This window comes from Balaenoptera ricei, chromosome 8 (assembly GCF_028023285.1).
Source record: "Balaenoptera ricei isolate mBalRic1 chromosome 8, mBalRic1.hap2, whole genome shotgun sequence".
Classification (NCBI taxonomy): domain Eukaryota; kingdom Metazoa; phylum Chordata; class Mammalia; order Artiodactyla; family Balaenopteridae; genus Balaenoptera; species Balaenoptera ricei.
The window spans coordinates 99,354,607-99,377,712 of NC_082646.1; the positions used below are offsets into that span (position 1 = coordinate 99,354,607).

General features: G+C 37.0%; 1 protein-coding gene across 11 annotated transcripts in view; it reads right to left on the minus strand.

Annotated features, from left to right (window-relative positions):
- The window catches only part of PHF21A (PHD finger protein 21A), a 198,404-nt gene that overhangs the window by 173,110 nt on the left and 2,188 nt on the right, over positions 1 to 23,106 (minus strand). For 6 of the 11 annotated variants that reach the window (XM_059931473.1, XM_059931472.1, XM_059931471.1 and 3 more), the window contains exon 1: positions 22,850 to 23,100. The exons of 2 other annotated variants lie outside the window; for them this stretch is intronic. The gene's annotated coding sequence lies outside the window, so the exon portion shown is untranslated. Of the gene's footprint in view, positions 1 to 19,806; positions 19,911 to 20,606; positions 20,666 to 21,599; positions 21,798 to 22,849; positions 23,101 to 23,106 lie in introns of those variants that run through there. 3 more of the 11 variants (XM_059931466.1, XM_059931467.1, XM_059931465.1) reach the window with 3 other exon arrangements.

The following is a 23,106-nucleotide window of genomic DNA, read 5'->3' on the forward strand; positions in this document are numbered from 1 at the left end:
CCACTGCAATGAGAAGCTTGCACACCACAACAAAGAGTAGCCCCCGCTCGCTGCAACTGACCACAGGGCAGAGAGCAGAAGCAAGAAAAACTACAATCCTGCAGCCTGTGGAACAAAAACCACAGTCACAGAAAGACAGACATGATGAAAAGGCAGAGGGCTAGGTACCAGATGAAGGACCAAGATAAAACCCCAGAAAAACAACTAAAGGAAGTGGAGATAGGCAACCTTCCAGAAAAAGAATTCAGAATAATGATAGTGAAGATGATCCACGACCTCGGAAAAACAATGGAGGCAAAGATTGAGAAGATGCAAGAAATGTTTAACAAAGACCTAGAAGAATTAAAGAACAAACAGAGATGAACAATACAATAACTGAAATGAAAAATACAACAGAAGGAATCAATAGCAGAATAACTGAGGCAGAAGAACGGATAAGTGACCTGGAAGACAGAATGGTGGAATTCACTGCTGCAGAACAGACTAAAGAAAAAAGAATGAAAAGAAATGAAGACAGCCTAAGAGACCTCTGGGACAACATTAAACACAACAACATTTGCATTATAGGGGTCCCAGAAGGAGAAGAGAGAGAGAAAGGACCAGAGAAAATATTTGAAGAGATTATAGTAGAAAACTTCCTTAACATGGGAAAGGAAATAGCCACCCAAGTCCAGGAAGCACAGCAAGTCCCATACAGGATAAACCCAAGGAGAAACACGCCGAGACACACAGTAATCAAATTGGCAAAAATTAAAGACAAAGAAAAATTATTGAAAGCAGCAAGGGAAAAACGACACATAACATACAAGGGAACTCCCATAAGGTTAACAGCTGATTTCTTAGTAGAAACTCTACAAGCCAGAAGGCAGTGGCATGATATACTTAAAGTGATGAAAGGGAAGAACCTACAACCAAGATTACTCTACCTGGCAAGGATCTCATTCAGATTTGATGGAGAAATCAAAAGCTTTACAGACAAGCAAAAGCTAAGAGAATTCAGCACCACCAAACCAGCTCCACAACAAATGCTAAAGGAACTTCTCTAAGTGGGAAACACAAGAGAAGAAAAGGACCTACAAAAACAAAATCCAAAACAATTAAGAAAATGGTCATAGGAACATACATATCAATAATTACCTTAAACGTGAATGGATTAAATGCTCCAACCAAAAGACACAGGCTTGTTGAATGGATACAAAAACAAGACGCATATATATGCCGTCTACAAGAGACCCACTTCAGACCTAGGGACACATACAGACTGAGAGTGAGGCGATGGAAAAAGATATTCCATGCAAATGGAAATCAAAAGAAAGCTGGAGTAGCAATACTCATATCAGATAAAATAGACTTTAAAATAAAGAATGTTACAAGAGACAAGGAAGGAAACTACATAATGATCAAGGGATCAATCCAAAAAGAAGATATAACAATTATAAATAAATATATATGCACCCAACATAGGAGCACCTCAATACATAAGGCAACTACTAACAGCTATAAAAGAGGAAATCGACAGTAACACAATAATAGTGGGGCACTTTAACACCTCACTTACACCAATGGACAGACCATCCAGACAGAATATTAATAAGGAAACACAAGCTTTAAATGACACAATAGACCAGACAGATTTAATTGATATTTATAGGACATTCCATCCAAAAACAGCAGATTACACTTTCTTCTCAAGTGCGCACGGAACATTCTCCAGGAGAGATCACATCTTGGGTCACAAATCAAGCCTCAGTAAATTTAAGAAAATTGAAATCATATCAAGCATCTTTTCTGACCACAACGCTATGAGATTAGGAATGAATTACAGGGAAAAAAACATAAAAAACACGAACACATGGAGGCTAAACAATATGTTACTAAATAACCAAGAGACCACTGAAGAAATCAAAGAAGAAATCAAAAAATACCTAGAGACAAATGACAATGAAAAGATGACAATCCAAAACCTCTGGGATGCAGCAAAAGCAGTTCTAAGAGGGAAGTTTACAGCAATACAAGCCTACCTCAAGAAACAAGAAAAATCTCTAGTAAACAATCTAACCTTACACCTAAAGGAGCTAGAGAAAGAAGAACAAACAAAACCCAAAGTTGGCAGAAGGAAAGAAGTCATAAAGATCAGAGCAGACATAAATGAAATAGAAACAAAGAAAACAATAGCAAAGATCAATAAAATAAAAGCTGGTTCTTTGAGAAGATAAACAAAGTTGATAAGCCATTAGCCAGACTCATCAAAAAAAAGAGGGAGAGGACTCAAATCAATAAAATTAGAAATGAAAAAGGAGAAGTTACAACAGACACCGCAGAAATACAAAGCATCCTAAGAGACTACTACAAGCAACTCTATGCCAATAAAATGGACAACCTGGAAGAAATGGACAAATTCTTAGAAAGGTATAACCTTCCAAGACTGAACCAGGAAGAAACAGAAAATATGAACAGACCAATCACAAGTAATGAAATTGAAACTGTGATTAAAAATCTTCCAACAAACAAAAGTCCAGGACCAGATGGCTTCACAGGTGAATTCTATCAAACATTTAGAGAAGAGCTAACACTCATCCTTCTCAAACTCTTCCAAAAATTTGCAGAGGAAGGAACACTCCCAAACTCATTCTATGAGGCCACCGTCACCCTGATACCAAAACCAGACAAAGATACTACAAAAAAAGAAAATTACAGACCAATATCACTGATGAATATAGATGCAAAAATCCTCAACAAAATACTAGCAAACAGAATCCAACAACACATTAAAAGGATCATACACTATGATCAAGTGGGATTTATCCCAGGGATGCAAGGATCCTTCAATATATGCAAATCAATCAATGTGATACACCATATTAACAAATTGAAGAATAAAAACCATATGATAAAAAAAAAACTAGAGAAAGCCCGCACGTAGCAACGAAGACCCAACGCAGCCATAAATAAATAAATAAATAAATAAATAAATAAATAAATAAATAAATTTATTTATTTATTTAAAAAAAATATATATATATATAGCACCGCTGTACCCACCAGGCTAAAAAATGAGCAGGTGCCTTTCAGGCTATAAAAAAATTAGTGACACACACACGCACACACACGTACACACACACCAATCACAAACACAAAGGGAATGATATTCTTTCACATGAAGGGGCTTAAGAAACGCAAGGCTTTGCTGTAAGCCTAGAAAACTAAGAGTAGGCCTTACCGTAGCAGTGAGGAAAAAGCCAAGGTTTATCCCAAATCCACATTCAAAGACTAAAAGAACTAACATTTATTTCAATTAAAAGGCTTTGGCAACAATCCACTTTTTAAAGAAAGAGAAATTAAGATTTTCCCCATTTCTATCTCCCACAGAAAATTAGAATATTTTCTCTCTAACTACATAGGTTTAGCTCTACAACACTAATGAAGAAGAACCCTGACTTAAGGCCTGAAAACTAAATGGTTCCATAACATTGACATTAAAAAAAAAAAATCTATGTAGTCCAACATATTGATTCTTTACCATCACTGCTATCATTGATGAACATTTAGCTTTTTATCTGTACTTTGAAATGTCAGTGAGAAATTGAAACAGCTACAATATGCTGGGGATTTTAACTTTTGAAACAAAAACCACAGAGAAACATGAGTCTGCAGCATAAAGCCTCAATCATGCTGATAAGTAAGTGGTCCTAAAACTTGAAAGTGAAAGCAATACAGACCAGAAAAGAAGTTTGCTTGATATTAATGCTAGCCTTTAAAACCAAAAATATGTTCTGTAACAGAAGACTGAAATCAGGGCTTCCATTAACCTTGTTTAAAAAAAAAATCCCATGAGCATGGATTTTTTTCCTAAGTCTCTTCATCAGAGCAGCATGGGGTCCCATTAGGCACCCTATTTTACTTCTACCTTATAAATAACGTTAGCTATTCGCTATTTCCATGGAAACCAAGTACAGAGAAACCCACTTAAATGAATACCGGTTAAAGGAATAAGTTTTATTTTAGAAAGGTTTTGCTGCTCTAGATGAACTCTACTGGGGAATACTACAAAGTCTTCGTAAGTATAATTTTTTAAAAGATATCTTTGGTATAGAGGGAGCTTATTAAGAGTCCTGTTAAATAAGTACACTCCTTTCACCAAGTATGCCAAACAGCATCATAATGTTAAAAGATATCTTTCCAATGCACTGTACAGGGGTTTAGATGCACAACCACCAATGACTATGTATACTTCCTCATGCATCAGCGTGGAATAATTACCCCTATGGGTCTAATATAAACTAATAAAAGCAAGGAAATTTAGAAATAAGGCTACCATCACCTTGTAGTAACTACTAATGAACAGGACCCACAACTGTAGACACACGCACAACTTACTACTCCTCTAAAGAGAAACAAACAATAACTTAAGTTCTAACATCCTAAAAACTGTTACCAGGTCCAGGGATAGCAGACAGTCAAAATTCCCTCCTCAACAAACTTTCACAAGTTATAATGTGTATTCCCTAGTCAATCAATATATACATTTGGGTAAAATAGAAATAGAATATGCAGGATAAAGTACAGAACAGGGTTTAGTGATTTCCAACTTTAAGTTGACTTATTAAACATTGCCTGACATACTCTAGAAATGATCATTACCGGTGGTCCACACAAACACTGCAGAGAGGCAAGTGCACATAAATTAAATGCAACTCATAAGAATAGTAAATTCAAAACTAATAATCTTGAGTTTCTAAAGATAGAGAAGAAAACTAAAATCTTTCCAGCAGACATGGTTCTCCATCAAGTTGATGGTGGCTCAGATATCTTCAATAAGTCAAAAAACAAATGAAAGCAACATTATCCTAAAAGATGATTACCAGTATTAACTTTACAGTGTATGAAGAGTTAACATTCTGGCACACATACTCTTCCTTTGAGTATACCAACATATCTACTTGTAATACGTGTTCTAAAAACATAAAATTACTTTCCTTGTTATGTTTCACATACCGTAAAGTCTGGCAAAATACTGATAATTGTTGAAGTTCGGTTAACAGGTACGTGGGGTTTGTTAATATTATCCACTCTACTTCTGTGTTTTTAAATTTCCATAAAAAGATTTTTTTTTAAATCCTATAAAGTTAAAGCTCTTGTCTCAAATATGTTTTTCTCTATGTGTAACTGAATAATGGATTAAATGCCTGATACAGATCTTAGAAGCCACTAAATTTAAAACCAACATAGCCATTACATGTAACTACAACTGATTTCCAATTTTTACTTTTCTTACCAAAACAATTCAGTTAACAGTTCAAAATCACTACGAAAAAATCTGAAATGTGTTGCTACTTGCACAATAGGTCTGCTATTATGCAAATACCAACAATGAAATGAAAGCAATCAATGCCTAATAACAAGGTATCATAACCATATTTTGTATTTTACAAACTAAAGAAAGAAGTTCTACTAGCCCTCTCTCTACTAATAAATCAAAATACTTTCAGAATGAGCAACACCAACATTTCCATTTTCTTTCTCCAATTAGGCCCATAGGACTACAAAGGGCAATCTAACAAATTAATGCTTCCTATTTCCTTTATCTTAGTTAAGTAACAAGGTTTCCCCCTCCCCCTCTATGATCCCATCTCACCCCCTACCAGAAAATACAGCAACTTTTGAGGTAAAAAGGTCTTTTTCTATTCTCTCCCTTAGTCCAGACATGAAATGTTTCACAAATACTCAGTTACTTTGGAAGTGATTTTAAGCTATTATCCAACTCCTGGCTGAGGGCCCAAAATGGAGAGGTCCACAAACTGTTATGCCTTAAGGTATTGATAACAGCTCTCTCTGTTTAAAAACTAATAATTACAGTGATGTTTTGTTTTGAAGAGAAATAGAGTAAGATGGTGGTTGCTTTGGAGGGAGTGATGAACAGCAGACAGGGAATAGCATAGGCATGGTACAGACATAAAAGATTGTAAAGAAGAGGGGAGAGGAAAAGCAATGGAGGGTCGATGGCAGCATCTCTCTACAAAGTAGCTAATGCATCATGAACTGGACAGGTTCCTGCACAAGTGTAACAGGAGTTCAGCCCTGTCATAAGTAGCCCACCTTTTACAAATCAGGCAGGGACAAAATGATTTTCAAAATTGTGTAATTCTTTAAATCAATCCCAAAGAGGCTATAGGGTCCACTTCTAACTCCTATATTTGTTAAAATGAAATACACTTCTAAACTTTTTACAATTCCATTCACCCAAGAGAAGCAACTTTTATAGGCCCTGCATACAGGCTGAAATAAAGAAAACACAGTACACATGCTATGCTAATTCTAAAACTACAAAGCTTTACTTACTCTAGCTATTGTAAAGTAGTAGTATAATTTTTTAATTGAAAAAATTAAAATTGCTTTATTTTTTAAAATATTGGTTGAGCTAAAGTACAGCACTTTATCAAAACAAACTTGTTGGAATTTCTGCTCAGAAAGCAGAAACAATGTTTTAGGAACACAGACAAAATAAAATATAGTAGGACTTCCCTGGTGGCACAGTGGTTAAGAATCTGCCTGCCAACACAGGGGACACGGGTTCAAGCCCTGGTCCAGGAAGATCCCACATGCCGCGGAGCAACTAAGCCTGTGCGCCACAACTACTGAAGCCCGTGTACCACAACTACTGAAGCCTGTGCACCTAGAGCCCGTGCTCTGCAACAAGAGAAGCCACCACAATGAGAAGCCCGCGCACCACAACAAAGAGTAGCCCCTGCTCGCCACAACTAGAGAAAGCCCGCACGCGGCAACAAAGCCAACAGCCAAAAATAAATAAATAAATTTATTAAAAAATAAAATAAAATATACTAAATACTTCTATCTACCTACTAGGCCTTTATCAAATGGTGCAGCTGGGTAAATGAGAACAAAAAGTTAATGGAAGCTATTATTCTATTTTTAACTCAAATGCTCACTAGTGGTAACATATACTATATTCAAACACACTTGTTGAATCTCAGGAAAAAAACTATACAGACCAAAGATCAAAAATGTTTCAGATCTAAATTGACAGTAAATGAATAAGATTAATTATATTTCATACTTAATGATCATTCCCCTTCCCTCAATGACTGGTTTCACTTACCAGATAGATACATACATACCTATAGATACACTTACAGATACCTACATACTAATGAATACATTGAAAACTCAAAAATACATTTTAAAAAAAACCTCAAAATATATTAAAAACTCAAATTCTTTACCAAAAAAATCTTAATTCTGAGATCACTGTAAGGCAGAGACTTAAAGTGTGGCTTTTCTCACAATCAACCTGCTCTCAGGCCCAGTTTCTAGGCTCAATATAGGTAACATATGATGATTAAATATAGAAAGAAAATAACAATTACTGTAAGAAAAGACTAGGCACCAGATGAGAGGAAATTTCACAAAGGAAAAATGCTCAAAATCACAAGGCAAATAAACTGTGTCCATCATTGCTAGAAAGCATTTGTATGCCACTTTTATATCTCTGGGGTTCTACATTTGTTTCCATTAGTTCTTACACCAAGCATATGTTCTCAAGGGTTAAACAAACACAAGCAATTTGTCCTGAGCCACAGACCCAATGGACTGACCAGCTGATTAGTATTTTGAACTTGTGAGTTATAATGCCTTATCAACAACTGCCTTGGTGCTAAGTGACCTACTGTAAACACCAGTATCTTGGTGCAAAATAATCTTTTATCGCTAAGAGTTTTAATAAATATAAAGTGCCCTGAAAACACTTTCTAAAGTCTCTGTAATAAATGACACCCTCCCATGTATTCTATATTTCTCTCAGCAGTTTTCACAAACAAGAACTCATTAAATCACTTTTCCCATCCATACCTTTTCTAATGACGTTTCAGGAAGAAAACTCTCCTCTCTACCTAAGCTGTTCCATATTTAGTCTTTTCCCATAAACTTTTAGAGGGACTGTAACAATAGCAATGATAATAGCAGCTACTGCTTATAAAGTGTCCTAAGACTTCCCCATTTTATCTTCATATCAGTCCAAAGAGGTTAGTATTATCATCCCTATGTCATCAGTAAAGAAAATGAAGTCCAAGTGAACATTACAATGCTTGTTATACAGCATGTACAGGAGACATCTTTTTTGAAAAGAGCTTAAATAATTAGTCCAAGGTCACACACTCAACTTTAAGTGGTTGCACTAAGATTCCAAACCAGAGGTCAGACCTCCAAGCTCAGGCTCTTTCCCCACTATGCAACATTTGTCTCAAGCCTTGAGAAGAGAAGAAGAATCTAGAATTAAGTTTAAGTAATAATAGCTAACAATAGCTACTATTTATTTAGTGCTTACTACGTGTCAGGCACTTATTTATTCCTCGTAACCACCTCAGAAAAAGGGTACTATTATGTATTCTTACTTTACAGATGAAGAAACTGAAGCAGAGGCACAGCAGGTGAAGTGATTTGGCCACTGTCACAGAGCTAATATAAATGCAGATTGCACAGAGCAAAGCCAGGATTTGAGCCTATGCAGACTGGCCCATACTCTTAACCACTGTGCTCTACTGCCATGCTAAAACTTCCCTTGTCTTGAATGGCATTAAAAACAAAACTTTTAACCTTTTCACAAACTGAGTAAATTGTAAGCCTTCATGCTTTGACTGAGAGAAGACTAGTAGTGCTTTTCTAAGCATGCGCACCAGACTTCTTTACAGGCACAGAAGATATGCCCCTAGTGATTAGATCACTGCACTGCTCAGGAAGTGGCACACTGTAAATCAGGTTAAGAGCCCCCAGCCCATCTCCCTCCACACCCAGACACACTAACCATGCACTGCAAGTTACAGGCAATTCAGAGATGTCCCTGTGCAATCTTCTATAAAATGAATGTCACTCTGGAAGTACCCAAGTGTGCATAGTACCCTTCCATCACCCTTTCTTCTTCTTCCCAAACACCATAAAAAACACAGCAAAAGGAATGAATGAATCTAAGCTACTTAAAAATCATAACAAATGTCCAATGATAACTACAAATTTAAATGAGAAAAAAATGCAAAATTCTCATAATTTTGTAACTTGTCCAAATTCCACATTCAAAAAGCAGTAAGCCTCTTTGAAAGTCTCAATTCTTAGACTACCTTATTATCATAAATGTGCCTTGAAGGGTGCATAGAAAAGCCCATTTTTGCCTCAGATTCTACAAATGTTGATATGCATATTTAAAACAAGAATAATTACTGTTGGATTACAAGTTATTGGGCTTTTATACTAATATCTATTAATATGACAATGTATTTAACTAATAACAAACAAAAATATTAAGCATGGATTTAATATTTGTATATTAACATGTGATATGTACAGAAAATAAATAGACAGAAAAACAGGACTGGACCTGGAGGTACTAAGAACCTGACACAATGAGAACAGGAACTACTGCAGCTCCCTCCATTGACATCGTAAAGTTGCCACATTTTCTGGGCTCTCTTTTGAATTAATGTGGCATCTGTTCCAAGTACAGCATGCTAACATTTTACTAAAAGATATTTTCATTCTACATTTGTATCTGGTTTGCTTTTCATTTGAACTCCTGTTTTATTTCAGTGGTCATTATTTCTTTATACCAAGTTGTCAATTTGGCATTCCTGATCTATCTCCCCTGAGCACAAAAAGGGTGGGGAGGAACCATCACCTTAAAACCCTCTAACAGCAATAATTACAATATGCTTTGCATATAGATTAAATAAAGAAAATAAGCAGCACAAAGATTTTTGTGGGCTTTTTAGTATCAGGTCCTGATAAGCTAACGGCATCTGTTCCTTTCAGAAAAAGAATTCTGCTCTGGGGGGTGGCGGGGGAGGGGGGGGAGTAAACAAATACTAAACAGGATAATTCAAGTTACAAAGTTTGGTCTTCATGAAATGATGATTTCAATAATTTGCACATATCCAACTCTATCGAGTGATAATCGCTTTTTAAGACAGCCTCAAAAATGCTGCAGCAACAAGCCAAATACAACCACTTGTACTTAACATGCATGCTGCATACTCCACAATGTTACGTCATATCAGGCACAGAGAAGACGCTTACCAAGCTATCCTGCGTTCTATAAACTGCCTGACAACAACAGAAAAAGCCACTGCCATCTCCATAGTGGGAGCAGGAGCTGTCAGGGTAGGCCAGCCTTTTCCCTTTGGACAACTCTGAAGAAAACAAATAAGGCCTATATTTTTGTCTTTTAAGCTAACCTCTCTCAAGGCCTTTACTCTCGACCATTCAGCCTTCACAGAAAGAAAGGCTGTTTCTTTAAAATTAAAAAGCTGTAAAAGATCGCTCCAACTTAAAAGCCCCACACCTTGTACCAACGGTCCTCCAGGTGTCCCCATGGCTACCTCTTCTGCAGAAGAATAGTCTATCTCGACTGCTAGTCTCCAAGTGGGTGTGCCCACCCGGGGGAAAGAAGAGGACCGTGGGAAGAAACACAAATTATATTTTTAAATCTCATCCTTTTAAAAATTTCTAATTTCCTGTATGTTTTATAACATACACAAAACACTAGGTTCAGTAAATTATATCTAAGTATACATTTACTGGGGGCCATAATATTTAAAAGTTTGGATACTACAGGTTAAGAAGACCAAAACCAGAATAAGAAGGTCGGAAAATTAGGCTACGCTGTTAACTTACTCAAATTCTTCTCTCTGCCTCAGTTTTACCGTCCATGACATGAACTGAGCCCTTTGTACACTTATAAAATTATCATGAGAAATAATAAAATACTGTCTAGGGCATGGTCTGAGCCACACAAAATGAAAAGCACACACGAATGCTACCAACAAGAAATAACCTTAACGTGGCTTGTTAAAACTAGTTAACTGCTACACCCTACCAGATCCAATTCTTAGAATTTTAAGGCCATGCTTTAGCACTTCACTAAATACGGGTCTAAAGAAGTATAAATCACCTTAGATAGGAGCGCATTCTAGAATTATAAAGAATTTTTTTAAACTTCTATAATGAAAAACTTATTACCTATGAAATAAAATTTTTTAATTTAAAAATTACAAAGGTGAATTATGAATAACAACCTTATCAACAAGTCAAAACTCTCAAAGCCAGAATCAAAAGATATTTAATGCAGATTATAAGGTCTTGAGTATGCTTTTTTTTAATATATATAACACCATAAAAATGAATTATTGGCACTCAATAAATTATCGGCACTTCCAATAATTTACCTTTTTTTTTCCTTTTTTTTACTGCTTTAAAAAATGCCGGGTTACCAGTATAGCATTTGAAGGTGGCTGAGTAAGGAGGGATAGGGATGAAGGTGAGTTCCACCAACACTACTCATATGAAGAACTAATTCCTGGGCAGGATATCTGGATGCCCATTAAGCAGTACTGGTTTGAGCCGCTATTAATTAAAACAGCACAAGCATTTTCTTGGTTTTAAAACTCTACTTTACTGTGAAAATGTTGAATGAATCCCTCCTAACAACCAGGAAGAGAGACTACCAGTTTAAAAAAAAAAGTTATCTGAAACCACAACTGATCTCTTTATAAATAACTACCAGAATAAACTAGCAGAATTTATTTCTGAAATGATACTTTCTAAATTACTTGTGCAGCACAGAAACCAATGCTGTCATTTTACATCAGTTGAGACTTCAAAATTTTTTAAATAACAATGGCCATTTCTAAGGCATTAGGTGCAAGTAAAAAGAACTTAAAATGCTTTTTGCCCCATAAGTAATAATCAGTCTAGGGCATTAGGTTTATAATATTAATGTACAAATCTTACCCACCTCTCTCCTTCCAACCTCACCCCCATTTCCCACCTGAGCCTTATGTTCAAAAACAAGCAAGTTTTTTAAATAGCCACCTGAAAAAAGTAAACTTCAAGAGAGTATTATGGTATAATTCTACTTATTTTGAAAATTCATATACATTATACATAGTTAAATGCACAGGAAAATTTTTAAGTAGGTGAGAATGGGATAACTTTAGTCTTCTACTTTACACATATCTATACTGCAAGTATTACTTTTATAACTCCGATGCTCTGCCTTTTAATATTTTTAAAGTATTAAAATAACATTAAATATTAAAAGAAAGGACACTTACCATCAAACGCTCTAAAATGTTGATAGTTAAATAAGGACTAATTGAAATAGCCAATGTAAACTATCTGCACCTACTAAAAAAATGTATAAAATAACCTATCATGCTCCCGTGCCCAAATTCCAACCTTTAAGAAATAGGTATTAGACCCCACTCCACAGTAGGCGCTGTGCTTGGCAATGGGCATACAATGATGGACAGGACATACACTATCCCAAATGCCTTCATTTCCAATCCATTCCAGTGCTTACTACTTCCAAAACATTCAACCTAACCCAACCAAAATCAGATGAAACATTCTTAAAATGATATGTCAAAGTTGTGGCCATTTCAGTAGATTGAAAAACCTCTTTAGTAATTCACTTGCTAGGTTTCTATGGGAATTGCACAATTTAGTACAGCATTATAGACACTTAAGAGGAGGGGCTCTGGAATCAAACCTGGGCTTGAGGTAAGATTGTATGATTTGCTACCTATGTTATCCCAGGGAAGCCTTCATTTCCTCATCTGTCAAATGGGAGTAGAATAATAACAGTAAATCCTCAGAATATTGCTGTGAGGATTAAAATTAAATGAGATCCTGTATGTAAAAAGGCTTAGTACTAAACATAATAAACACTCAGCAAATGTTAATTATTATTATTAATATTATAACAGATAACTTTAAAATACAAAAACTGTTCACAACTTGCCAAATATTTTAAGTCTTATACCATGCCATTTCTCTAAGAACAAATATGTATATTTGTGTAAGTTTGTATATTAACACATAAAAATATTTTTCAACATAAAAGCCCATAATTGAAACTTTTCATTACTGTAACACACCAGTACATTTGTGATATTTTTATATATATTATATATACACACAAAGGCATCAGCGCATGTTGTCAAGAACTACACTGTAAACACACGTTAAGAACTTGTCTGTTGGCCATGGTGGGAGGGTGGGGGGATCTAGATCACCAATTATGATTCTAACTCATATATTTAAATTTTTAAAAATATTAACATTGTTAACACAATATAGACAAATATCTTAATATCCAGCCATCTATTAGTGATTAAAAATTCAATTATATGTATTGATACTTCTTTAGTCTATAAAGTACATTCATGAGTATTATCTCATCTAATCCTTTTAGCAGCATAGTGAAGCAGGCTTTTACCATTATCCCCATTTTACTACAGTACTGGGAAAACTAAAGCCCAGCTAGGATGAATTTCTCAAATACACAGCTAGTGACAGGACTGGTCTTAAAGCCAGGTCCTCTGACACCATCACAACCATTTCATTTACATTGGTCTCAGACATTTCATTTAAAAAAAGACAGAAAACTGTGCTCAATAATTTAGGTGTGTCAAAGAACTCTACAGATAATTACACATGGCTGCCCAGTTTTACTCTCCTTCTTTCCTCTCCTTATTCCTAACTATAGTATTTCAGGAATCACACAGGTGTGCACACTATAAAATGTAGAACAGAATTCATCCAAACTTCCTGTACTGGCCAATTAATACCAGAAACCATTTTCTCCCTTACATTTAGCCCTTTGAATTTAACATCTTTGTAACCACTGATTAATTTCATTTTAATATTACATCTTGAAAAGACAAGTTAACATAAAATAAATAAAACCATTCATAATGTGGAAGAATATCAGACCAGATACCATAAATTTATGACACAGCTAAAGAATCTATCTCATGTCTAGTATACAAACATTAACAAGTTTCAGTTCACGTTTGTGAGGAAAAAAAGGTTAGTATTATTATAGTGGAATGGGTTGTTGTATAAACAAGTACTTAAATAATTAATACTAAAGGCAGAGTTTTCTTAAATAAACACAGCAGCCCTCAGCAATAACATTTGAGGAACTCTGCTAGAATACAGACTGGCCAAGCAGATAAGAAAGACACTTCCCTGATTCTACATATACTCAAACTAAGGCACACAAACCACAACTTATGCTTACATTTTTCAGTATTCCCAGGTGTCCCTTTCCCTTCTCAAAAAGCTAAAAGCCATGCAGATAAAAATATCCTTGAACAATCTCAAGAGCCTAAAAGAAGTTAGTGTCCTAAAAGAGAAAAATAATATAAAGACTTATGATTTCCTTGAACCTAACATTTTAAGTACAACCCACAGACCTGAAACTACATTTTCTTTCTGGGGCTGCTCACTGGCCTCCAATACATCAATCCTGTAACACTGTGAACTGTGGTGATAGACTGGTTCATGCTTCTAAAGACAACAGAATTTTTCCAAGGTTACATACACTGTGACACGAGGAACATTCTTGCAGCATCTTATTTTCATTAATCAACTAGTTTGGATGTTCTAACAGTGCAAACATTATTAACAAAAGAAATTTTCATTATCTTTTGAACTTTCCAAAGTCAACCAAAGGCCATGGCACAGTGGCAAAGAGTACTGAATAGGCAGAGCTGAATCCTGGTGAAAATTCTGCTGCTGGCTGGTTGTCTGACTTCGGGCATCTATCACTGAGAGAGAAACTGAGGTGCAAAGACATTTTAAGTACAGCAAAAAATTCTAGGGAATTGCCACATCATTACCATAGGCCAAAAATCTCAAGGCCTTGTTAGAACATCCTGGGTTTCTGATCAAGTAATAATGTAAAAAGGGAGAGAAAAATGTAAAGCATAATATTTTTTAAAATAACAATAACCACTACTACTACTACTATTGCTAACTCTATAAACATTTACTGAGCCTTTATTATGGGCCAGAAACTGTGCTAAGCACTTTCACAGATTTTTAACGTTTAATCCCCGCAACAACACTGACAGTAGTTAATAAAGTGAAAGTATTAGAACCCTCAAAAGGACAGAAATTTTAAGTTTACAAATGAAAATATACACAAATTATTTAAGAAACCTTCCCTTTTTCTCTACCTTCCAGCCTATACCTTTGAGTATTAAATTTACACTAAAATCACATTTATTTTCAGGACTCTGTCTTCCATTTAAAGAATACTGAGATTCAAGATGTAGACAATCATTACAGAAGAAGAAAAAACTCTGAGCTTAAATACTGGCACCAAAAAAACCCTTCCGTCCAACTTTACTGAATAATTGTCCCCATTCAAAGAAAAGAGAACAGCATACATATCGGGCCCCACAATAATAGTCTTCTAATTCTAATGCCCACACTAGCAATCAGTTAATGCTGTAATTATAGGGACCTGTATCATCACAGACAAAAAAAATTTACAATTGCGAAGTCAAGTTTTGACTATATATACATACGTACGCTATTTTACATGTAAATCTTACAGCAACTGATTTAAAAAAACAGCAAACTCATCTAAGGTAAACTAATACACTAGAGTGTTCCTGAAGACTCACTTTAGAATATCAGCAGCATAATAACCATGATATTAACAATCAAACTTTACTTAGCAGAAAGTTCTTAAACGCTTGGGAAGCTGTGTATAAAATGGAGTAGACAGGAGAGAAGGGTTCCCTGTGCTGTTTAAATCAACTACAGGTCCCAGCATGCAATGCTCTATTCTGGAGTTAGGCAAAAACCGCAATGCATCTTGGGACTTGTAGTAAGTAAACCACTTCCCCCTATCACAGTAAGTTTCAAGAAACTGAACTATCTAGCACAATCTGACTAGATCTTACTATCAGGGCCTAGTCAAATCCAGATAAAATTTGGTTGTTCTCTGCCCTAGCACAGATTCTTTAGCATATACTGGAAAAAGTATCAATTAACATTTAGATCAACATGTTCACATTAGAAAAACCTTATACAGGATAAGCATATAAAAGAAATCCTTAAAAAGCAAAAAGATGTGTTACAATTTTTAAATTATATTTAAAGATACAATTTTTAAAACAATTTTTTAAAGTCTGATCAGTTTCAAAGCTTTCTATTCCCCACCCCCCAAAAAAGTTTTGTTTTACCAGCTTTTCTCTTAACAGTCTTTCAAGTTATATTTTTATAAATAATTTTTCTTGAAGGAAATTCTCATAAGAAAACATTTCCCATACTTTAATACTGCCCATTAGGAAATGTATTCTTATAGTTATACACATACCACCGTCACACACACACAACAACAACAAAAAAAACGAATAATACTTAAGTTCCTCTTTTGTCAAGTCCTTACTCAATATTTACCCCCTCCACTCCTCACCCTTCATTTCACACACACATGTGTGAAAAGAACATTCAGGGGAAAAAAATTCCATTTCTCTCATCCACTGACGTCTTCCAAAAAAAAAAAAAATTTTTTTTTTAAGCTATCAATAACATGTCCAAACCCAAGTAGACAACTTTGAGCTGTAATTTATGTATATAGTTTCTACACACATCCCTATTTTCTGCAAGACTGAAGGAGGAGGCTGGGAAAGAACTAAGTGCAATCTGCATCAGGAGGCCTGACACAGGCAGGTGGTGGGTTATTTTCAGGCAACAGTACCTTCACAAACATGCTGTGGAATACAGTCCAAGAAATTCCTAACAAGGAAAGATAAGCTGGCACACAAATTTAACATAATCCAGCTAAAAATCACCTGCAACACAAGCTACTACATTTCACCATAAAAGTGACAGGCTACTATAGGATCTGAAGCTTCATCAATACAACATACTGTCCATAAGGCCAGAGATAGCAGTTGCCATGGTTACTATCACCCACTTTTATCAGGAAATTATTGTCATTAACTCTGAAGTTTTGGGTACTTATTTAAAATAAAAAAAAAAAAAAAAGAGTTTAGGGTTCTGACTGTTAATTGAGTAAAAGAATCAACTACTGTTTAATACGTAAGTATGCTGCTTTAGAGATGCACATGGTTAACAATACTTGGATCTGCAGCAGAAAAAAATCAATTCCTTTCTGCTGCTCCTTCTCCTCAAGTACTGACACTCTGTATTCTCAATGCAGCCAAAACAATAAAACAAAACCCATCTTTCTGGCTTCTGTGTTTAAGTTATTTTTCTCCCCTAGGCCCACAAACAGAGTCAAAATAAAGCCTAGATCATCAACCTGTTAGGCCCCATCCCTTTCCTATTTCCAAATTACCGGTTCACTTTTTTGTCTACTTTAAAAAGCAGAAAATCATTTCCATAGATGATTCCAAAATATAGGAAAGAATAGTTTCCTTCAGCCGAGACCCGCTCACTATTTTTTATTTAGCAAGGGGGTGGGGGGTGTACAGTTTGCAGTGTATTGGAGGGAGAGAAGCGTAGAGGCATTCAAACTGCCAAACAAGTGTCCAGTGTAAGAAAGTTGCCTTAGAAAAGCCCAAAGGATGACTGAAACTCACATATTATCTCTAAAAGGGAAGAGTTCACCACCATCCCAGTTTAAGACTTAATTGATAGACAAACAATATAAAAGTTATTCTTAAAGGTCTATTTCAGCATTCTCATAAAAGATAACTGTTCAGAAATTCAATACACAAATAAGATGATATGAAAGCCTACAAAACAGTATGGCCACATATACATACAAATATACAAAGAAGGAAACATATGCTATTTAAGAAATAACTATCTACAATACTTTTAATGCAGTGTTAATATATTACCTCTTCAAAAATAAAACAAAACAAAACAAAACACCTCAAAGCAGCAAAAATACACACCTGGTAAAGTTAAAGTGATCAAAATACACTGCTAAGCTCCTAAAGAATACTTAGGGCCTACAAAAAAAGCCCACATACAAAAGTTCTAAGAAGTCAACATACATCATTAATATTTCCCATGACAAATTAATATGAAAATTCAAACATGTTTCAAGAAATCAGCTCTGAATATAGATATAAAGGAATTCTGTCAAAGGTTAGAGACCTAAAACTTTAATCCCTTCCTTTTCTCCCTTTCAATATTAATTAAATACAGAAGACTTTGGCAATAAAATACTAAGGATACAAAATTTAAAAGCACATTAATATAACCTTAATGTATTTCCTCAAAAAAAGCTTTAGCATTCACTGTCTGCAGGATGAAAACGTTAATATTACCCTGAGAGGTTTCATTTTTATCTAAACAGCTAAATGTTTTTCTCACCCTTCACCGAAGCAAGTTTCTACATTTCATCTCTAATTGAGGTTATTTCATAAAGAGCAGTCAATTCTAAAATTTAGGGTACTCTATCTTTTGATAGGCTCATAAACATAGGGACTCCCAATTATCTATATGTCATTTTACCTTAGTCCAAATAGGTGAGCAGAGTCTATTAAGAAGGCCAGAACTCAAAGTTCTGAGTTTTAAACTTCTGGGTTATTTTTACACAAAAAATATTTCAGTGCACTCCTCTAGATTTGAGTAGTCATTTCCTCACGCATCCCTCTAAATTAGAAAAACAAAAATGATACACACACGTACCTAATACTAATGCATACAAGTATGTCTTTTTCACTTTGAAACAAGTTTGAAAGGTTTAGTAAGTAAGAATTTTTCAGAAAGTTAGCAGGATCAGTCAAAACAATCAAAATATTAACTGTGACATCTGTTACTCTGTGTGTTAATAAGAGTCTATAGAAGAATCCGGGAACTTAAATAATCACTAAAATCAACTACTATCACATCAATGGTGAAATGAACAAAAACTTTAACCAGGGGATACACATTTCACAGGATCTACAAAAGGAAAAATGATCTTTTTTTTGAATTAAGGGAAACTGCCTAGGCAGCATTTTTTAAACAAAGCTTCAAAACTGTAACAAAGAGCTTTTTGGTAACCACAGCAGTATTTAAAAAAAAATTCATAAAGTGTTCTGGGTGCACTTTTAATGCACTCATTTCCCAAATGATATGGAGAAAGTTAGTATTTTAAAGACAGAAGCTTCTGTCCCTGTATTAATTAGCCACCTATCTCAACAACTTAACATCTGCATGGTTTCTGACAATTTACAAAGAACTTTCACATGTATTATCTCATTTGATCTTATTGAGAAAAAAGTACAGTATTATTCCTAAAAAACAAACAAAATTCAAAGCAGATTCATCAAATTTTCTACACATTCCCAACTTTTTAAACTTTGACATAAAACTTTACAAGCCACCACAGTAGCATGATATTTGCAGTGATAAATCAATTCACCTAACACTAACAGACTTTCAAAGGACATGTGCTATAAATGCTACAAAAATACTTTCATCTTTATGCAGTTATTGTTAAGTGTTACTAAGGGACATATCAGCAATGACCCATACCCACAGACAGAACTTTACTTCTAGCTCAAGAATCAGTCTTTGGAGGCCAACTCAAATACATCAACCATATGTATTTATAACGCTGAGCGCCTAAGAATTTATCTATTAGGATCACTGCCCATGGATTGGTGGAAAAAAACATAAAAAGTCTAAAAATTTTTCCATACAATATCTCCCTTTCCAATAGTTCAAGTACTCTATATCCCACTTGTATTAACATTACAGGGATGATCATAAAGCCTAAAGTCCCAAGTCATACCAACTACTTTTGTTTATAGCCATCCATTGCACATAATTTTTTAAAATGTGTTCAACACCCCACTCACCAATATGAGAATAACTCCTCTTCAAACTAAAATAATTCTAACAGCACTCTGTACCTCAGGGCAGCATCCTTAAGCTATCCACAATAAGCAATCTACTTTGTGTAATATTGTAAGCAGGTAAAAAGCAGTCAAAAATTTGTTTCAAATGGCAAATGGAATTTTTCAATGGACTTACTCAAAATCTTTCTGGAACTTTAAGGTGTTAATCCTGTTGCTTAGTTGATGCTAAGTAGAGCTGTAATAAGTAGCAAGACCCTCAAAATTCATAGATTTCCTTTATCTTGCTGCAGCACCTCCTGCTGGATAGCATTTAGAGTTCTTCATGTAAGCAGAAGAAGAGTATTTCTGACGCAGCTCTTTCCAGATGACTGAATGGGAAAAAGGATGGACCCTTCACAGCTAAAAGAAATAGGGCCCCATCCATCACTTATACTTCTTAAAAATAAAATCTGGCATAGGCAGGAGTCTTAATTTATTACTTTTCCAGTTCCATAAAGACCTGCCTGAGTTCAAAGTGCAACATGTTTAAATAAAGCTTGCAAATTTAGCTAAAAACTATGCTAAAAAGCCTTCAGAAGCACTCAAGCAAAAGACTACTAAGACCATCCAAGCAATGCCAGTCATACTGCAAACACTATTATGCTAAGACAAGCAAAAGTATGACATAAAGAAAAACACCTGGAATATTTTTAACATGTTAGCCAAAAGTTTGTGTCTTGCGAATTTTCTGCACTATTACTATGCTCTTCATTTAAGGATAGTTGTATATCTACAAAAGTTTTAAGTGCAGAAATTTTTTTCATAAACATGAGCATAACTGCACACAAAAATTTCCTCTTTGCCATCAAAAGATGTGTCCTGAGATTTTAAAATGCATTCTTCAGACATTTTAAACGGCCCTTAATAAGCCAGTTTTGAGCCCACGATATAGATTCCATATACAGAGACAGAAAAAAAGAATAGAAAAGAACTTACCAAAATCAAAATGAATAATAGTATTTCCAGTAAAAATGTAGTAACAGTTTCCTACAACGCTGTGAAACCAAGTAAATTGTGAAACTTAAAAAAAAGGGGGGGACGAGGGGGAGAGGGCTAGTCTTCAAAAACCAAAAGAAAATCTGACCTATTTATTTCCACTGCCCAAACGTGAGTGAACATCAGATGTAAACAAACAACATAAACACTGAAAAGTACACTTAGATGTCATAGCCCCAGTTTCAGTCCCCTTATCAGGCCCTCAATGAAGCTACAGATGTTGGTGAGTAACCTGTCTAAAAGGAGATATTCAAGCTCTGTGCCCTAAAGAACCCCTAAAAAGTGTGCCTATGAAAAGGTTTCCTAGAGTGCATAACTGCTTAAAAAAAAAAAAAAAATTTCATCAGCCCAAATTAATCTGTTTCTAATATTCAGCTATCAATTATTAATATATAAATGTTCTTCCTTCTCTAACGTCCCCACCTCAAGCATCTACATTCCTGACACCTACTATTAACAAAAATGCACAGCTCGCACCCCAGTTATGGGGCAAATCTTTGAAATCCAAAACACAGTCACAAAGTTCACTGTCAAGGCCAGTGCTGAGGCCCGCATACGCCCGGACCTTAACTCACATTTGAAATTCTAGAAAGCCATACTTGCAGAGACATCATTTAAAAACAACACAATGTGGACGTGAAAAGTAAGATCCTCTACTTCAAGACCTAAACAAAGAATATTTCAACATATGACCGGAATATGATGACACCAGATTCACCAATAAAAACAAAACCTGCCTACCATTAGCAGCCGTACCCCTCATCTCAACAACTCAACTACTTAGAAATCACTCTCAGCACATCTGCACCCCACAACCGGCGTGTGGCCTTCTCCGGGGGTGCAAGTCACAAAGTTGAAAGGAGACATTCTTCCCCCGGTGCCCAATCTCGACATCAACCCCTCCCCTGCCAGGGCCACCTTGCTGCTACCCACCATCGCGAACGTGGTCAGGGGAAAAAAAGAAATCCTAACAGCACCGCTCAGCAGAATAAAGAGACCAAAGAGAGGATGACGAGAAGTGTTGGGAACTGCGTGCACGACGGGGCTGGACCAAACGGAAAGAGTCCCACTCCGCGCGCCCCTCCCCCCGGCGGGGGCGCGGGCGGGGGAGGGGCGGCTGCGGCCCCTCTTGGAGCGGCCTGGCGGCCCCGGCCGGCGCAAGGTCCCGGGGGCGCCCCGCGGCCGCGGGATGCGGGGGCGAGTGCGGGAGGACCGGCCCCGGGGTGAGGGGTGCTGGCACACTCTCCGGAATAACAAGTTGCAGAAGAAGAAGAATAAGCGGAATTTCCCCAACGCTGCTCCGGCCACCCAAGACAAATGCACCAACACACACATACACACACACACACACACACACACACACACTCGGGCCCGGCAGCGTCAGCAGCCGCAGCTTTTTTTTTTTTTTAAACCAGATCCCTCAGTCACCAAACAAGATGGTTTTCAAAAAAAAAAAAAAATTAAATAAATAACCATAATAAAAACTTCCCCCCGACATCATCCTGGGGGGAGGGGGTAGTGAAAGAGCCCCGGCGACCATCCCTGGGCGGAGTGAGAGCCCAAGGGGGCGGACGAGGCTCCGCGCCCCCCGCCCCCACCGGCGGCCCCCTCCCCGGCCCCCCGCCGGGACAATGTGACGCCCCCTCCCCGCCACCCCCGGTGCGCCGCCTCTGTCACCCGCTCCGGCCCAGCACTCAGCGCCCAGGCTCCCGAGGCTGCTCATAAACTTACTTCCAATTTATCCTGGGGAGGGGTGGAGGGCAGAGGGGAGGAAGGGGGAGACAAGGTTTTTCCATTGTCTTTTTTTTATGGGGGGAGGAATAGGAAGGGCGCGCAGGGGGGCGCCCCGAAGGGGAAGTTATTGCTCAAATCTCAAGTTGACTGAGGGGGTCCTGCCGAGAACACCCCCCTTTCCCTCCTCCCTCCCACACACCCCTCCCCTCCCCCTCCCTCCCCCCCAAAACAAACTCCAAGCAAGCAGCCCCTGTACCTCCCAGAGACAAACACCAGAGACAAGACAGAGAGAGAGAGAGAGAGAGAGAGACAGAGAGAGAGAGAGAGAGAGAAGGAGGGAGGGGGGAGGGGGAAGGGGAAGGGGGGAGGGAGGGGAAATAGAGCTACTCCAGAAAAAAAAAGAGAGGAGAGTGAGGAGAAGAGAGAATGGAAAAGCTGGGATACTGCACCCTCCTGCTGCTGGCTGGCTGTCCCCCCTGGCAGCTGGAGGCAGGAACTCTGAGCAGGAGAAGCAGGAGGAGGAGGAGGAGGGAACTCTTCTTCATGGGGAGGGAGGGAAGAAGCTGGAGCTGCTGCTGCTGCTTCTGCTGCTGCTCTGGGCCTCTCGCACTTTTTAGATATTAGTGTGTTAAGATGGTAGGTTGTTCCCTTCTCCCTCCTCCTCCTCCTCCTCCTCTCCTCTTCTCCCCCTCTCTCTCTCACTCAC